This window comes from Staurois parvus, unplaced genomic scaffold, assembly GCF_062004578.1.
Source record: "Staurois parvus isolate SC_StPar_1 unplaced genomic scaffold, SC_StPar_1.0 ptg000034l, whole genome shotgun sequence".
Classification (NCBI taxonomy): domain Eukaryota; kingdom Metazoa; phylum Chordata; class Amphibia; order Anura; family Ranidae; genus Staurois; species Staurois parvus.
The window spans coordinates 2,078,230-2,082,675 of NW_028317830.1; the positions used below are offsets into that span (position 1 = coordinate 2,078,230).

Sequence of the window (4,446 nt, forward strand, 5' to 3'; positions counted from 1 at the left end):
CTACAATATAACTGTTTCCATTTACCATAAATATATTGTAAGCACAGGAGCTGAAGTGTTCAGCAATAGATCTGTGTGTGTTATTTTTTCTGACCTGTCATAAGAAACACACAGATGCGGCCACTGCTGCACTCTTCAAAATACTACGCTGTTCAAAAAAATGAAAGGAAGACTTTTTAATCAGATCTAGCATCAAGTCAATGACATTCCCGGGATATGGATCTGGTCAGGAAAGTGGCAGAGGGGGTTGTTCATCAGTTTCAGCTGCTTTGGTGTTCATGAAATTACCAATAGGTGCACTAGATGGGCAACAATGAGATGACTCCCAAAACTGGAATGGTTTTACAAGTGGAGGCCACTGACATTTTTTTGTCCCTACTCATCTTTTCTGACTGTTTTTCACTAGTTTTGCATTTGGCTCGGGTCAGTGTCACTACTGGTATCATGAGGCTAGACCTAAACCCTACAGAGGTTGTGCAGGCAGTCCAACTCCTCCAGGATGGCACATCAATACGTGCCATTGCCAGAACATTTGCTGTGTCTCCCAGCACAGTCTCAAGAGCATGGAGGAGATTCCAGGAGACAGACAGTTACTCTGGGAGAGCTGGACAGGGCCATAGAAGGTCCTTAACCCATCAGCAGGACCAGTATCTGCTCCTTTGTGCAAGGAGGAACAGGATGAGCCCTGCCAGAGCCCTACAAAATGACCTCCAGCAGGACACTGGTGTGAATGTCTCTGACCACACTATCAGAAACAAACTTCATGAGGGTGGCCTGAGGGCCCAACATCCTCTAGTGGGCTCTGTGTTCACTACCTGGCACCTTAGAGCTTGATTGGCATTTGCCATTGAACCCCAGAATTGGCAGGCCCACCACTGGCACCCTGTGCTTTTCACAAATGAGAGCAGGTTCACTCTGAGCACATGTGACAGACGTGAAAGGGTCTGTAGAAGACCGTAACATCGTTCAGAATGAACGTTTTGTTGGTGGGCCTGTGATGGTCTGGAGAAGCATATACATGGATGGACGCACAGACCTCTAGAGGCTAGACAATGGCCCCCTGACTGCCATTAGGTATCGGGATGAAATCCTTGGACCCATTGTCAGACCCTACACTGGTGCAGTGGGTCCTGGGTTCCTCCTGGTACACGACAATGCCCGGCCTCAAGCGGCAAGAGTATGCAGGTAGTTCCTGGAGGAGGAAGGAATTAATACCAATGAATGGCCCCCACGCTCACCTAATCTAAATCCAATAGAACCCCTCTGGGATGTCATGTTTCGGTCCATCCAATGCTGCCAAGTTATACCTCAGACAGTCCAGGAGCTCAGTGATCTCCTGGTCCAGATCTGGGAGGAAATCCCCCAGGACACCATCTGCGGTCTTATTAGGAGCCTCCCCCAACATTGTCAGGCATGCATACAAGCACGTGGGGGCCATACAAACTACTGAGGACCATTCTGAGTTGCTGCAATGACATTTCAGCCAAATGGGCTCGCCTGCTGCATCATTTCTTCACTTTGATTTTTGGGGTATCTTTGAATTCAGTCCTCTGTGGGTTGATCATTTTATTTTCCTTACATAACGATGGGGCATCCTTATGTTCCTAACACATGATCCAGTCCATATCAGTATAGAGATCCAGCAGGATATATTCTACATTGCAGCAGCCAGTGACATCATCGCGTGTGCCATGGCCATAACTGCAGTGCGCATGTGCGGGAGTGATGTCATCAGCGGCTCGGCCATTCAAGCAGCTGCAGTCCGGGAACCTGGAAGGAAGACCAAGTGAAGATGGAAGCCCTGTCAGCAGTGACACTAAGGTAAGTCTTTCACGATGTGCTAATATGCGAGGCATACCAGCATATTATGGGGTTCATTTACTAAAGGCAAATAGAACGAGCGCTTTACAAAGTGCAGTTGCTCCAGAGCTTAGTAAATTAGGTAAGCCTTCATTTTTCAAAGAATACCCAATCACGTGCAAGGAAAATTTTTAAAAAACTGCATTCTGCTTGCATCTGATTGGATGATGGATGTCAGCAGAGCTTCTGCTCATTTATTAAACTCTGGAGCAACTGCACTTCACAAAGCCCACATTCTATTTGCCTTTAGTGAATCAACCCCTATGACTTTACCTTGCAGCACTTACTACCCCTTTCACTGTCATCTGACCAATGTGCCAACCCTAGAATAACTGCTGTGAGGGATTCACACATTTTCTACAAGGCGTCACTCACATTATTTCATTGCATGTATATTAAAACAATGAAGATCACATTTTATGGTGTGTTTGATTTTTAAGGCAGCACTAGGTCATATGGTCCATAGTTGCAAAATAGTTTCCAGAGCCATTCTCCATTTTTTCTCATTAGTCTTTTCCCATAAACTCTTCTTTAGAGGACTGAGCATCATCTGATCCAGTGTCTTCTCTTGCCGTGGTTGGTAATCTGAAAGTAAAAGGAAATATTTTGTTGGTACAAATGATGCTGTGTGTCACAACTCTGAATTTATTTGAAAGCCTGATGAATCCTCTGAAGTCATCTCAGGAAGTTTCATGGGTATTAGGGTAACATGAGAAATGAAACCTCTCAGCCTCAATTCATGCTGCTTGGTCTGTCTGACCTTGTATATTCCCGGATCCTTCTCTCTCTGCTAATTCTTCTTGTCTATGTGGCCACACTGGTTGGGAATCTTCTCATCATTTCACTGGTGGCCACGGACTCCCACCTACAGACCCCAATGTACTTTCTCCTAGGGAACTGTCAGGGCAGGAGCGGTGGAATAGACGGGCAGGCGTAATGGTAGGGTCACACACCGACTGACGACAGCCACCACCCACAGACCGGAATCCCTCAGGGCATGGAGTCTAAGCCCCAGGCTGCCTTTCACCAGGGCCCCTGATGGTGGGGATGGACTTGATGCAGCCAAGGACCAGGTCGTGGCCCCCGAGTAACCTCAGCTGCGGTAATGGCCGCCGCCAATGTCATATAGCTGGTGGGAACCAGATGGGAAACGATAGCGTAGTCGGACAGGCCGGGTCGATAACAGCGGGACAGACAGTACAAGACGGTAGGCAAGAATACACAGGTCAAGGGTTGGGTTCAGCAACGGGAGGTCAGATAAAGGGATAAGGCTGAGAATAGTCTAGCCGAGTCGGTTTCCAGGAGAACAACGAGAGTAGAACAAGAGCTTGCTGCAACACAGTCATACAGGACAAGAATGCAAAGAGCAAGTGCAGACAACAGGCTTAAATGTGATCAACCACACCCTCTGGAGGAGGGACCGCAGAGGCCTGAAAGCATAAAAGGCTACCACCATGCTTTGCAGAAACCTAAGATGGATGCCAGGACATGGAGCAGCACCAACTCTGAGGAAAGGTAGGACCTTGACAGGAACCTCTCCATTTTGGACATTTTCGCCCCCTCAGTGTCTGCATCTCATTTTTTCTTTGGCATCTTTACTGGAAACATGCTTATTTAATACTCAACTTGTATAACCCAAGTTTTCTTCTTCATATGGCTTGTCTGCACTGAGGTTTTCCTTCTAGCGGTTATGTCCTAAGATCGATATGTCGCCATCTGTCATCCTCTCCATTACACAACCATGGTAAACCTTCTCTCATGTGTTCGGATGATGTCCAGCATTTGTATCTTCAGCTCTGTTTATTCTTTGGTGCACACACTTTCCTTACTAAGACTGGTCTTCTGTGACTCCACCATCTTCCCGGGCTTCTTCTGTGAACTCTATCCAACTGTCATGTTCTGAGGGATCCCTCAATATCTTACTACTGTCTCTCCTAGGAGTTGGGTTTCCATTCATTTCATTTTCTATCACTTTCTTTTCATATGTTTTCATTTTAAAACAATCCTGAGATTTAAAATGCTGGAGGGGAAATTGAAGGCTTTCTCCACCTGCAGCTCCCACCTAACCATGGTCTTCCTATTTTACAGCGCTTCCTATTTCAACTATTTTCACCCCAAAATGAAGGGGTTTCTGGCTGACAGACTTCTTTCTGTAATCTATACAATTTTTTCCCCTTTCTTAAATCCCATTATCTACAGCTTGAGTAACAGTGACTTGAAAGAGGCTATCCATAGAGCTCTAGTCAGGGTTGGCTTTAGGCCTTGAATAGGAACAAGCAGATCTTTGACGCTAACTAGGGATTTAACATGGATTAGGTAGATTGCAGAACTCCCATATTTATAAATCAGTTTTTTTTCTTGTTCAAACAATTTTATTAACAATAAACGGGGATGACACAAACAAGGAGACATTATTAATACATATTAGGCATTGATGTGACAGTAGGATACAATAAAATGAATGAGGGTCAAGGCATTAACGTCTATACATTTCTAACGGAAACAGGTAAATAGAAATCAATGACAGAATGCAAGATGGTATCAGTCAATCATGGTAATGTCTCCCAAGTGCATTAAAGAAATAGG

The 4,446-nt window shown here is 45.5% G+C and overlaps 1 pseudogene; it reads left to right on the top strand.

Annotated features, from left to right (window-relative positions):
- Window positions 1–2,569: 2,569 nt before the first annotated feature.
- Window positions 2,570–4,126, top strand: LOC149470693 (olfactory receptor 1C1-like; annotated as a pseudogene).
- The last annotated feature ends 320 nt before the right edge of the window (window positions 4,127–4,446 follow it).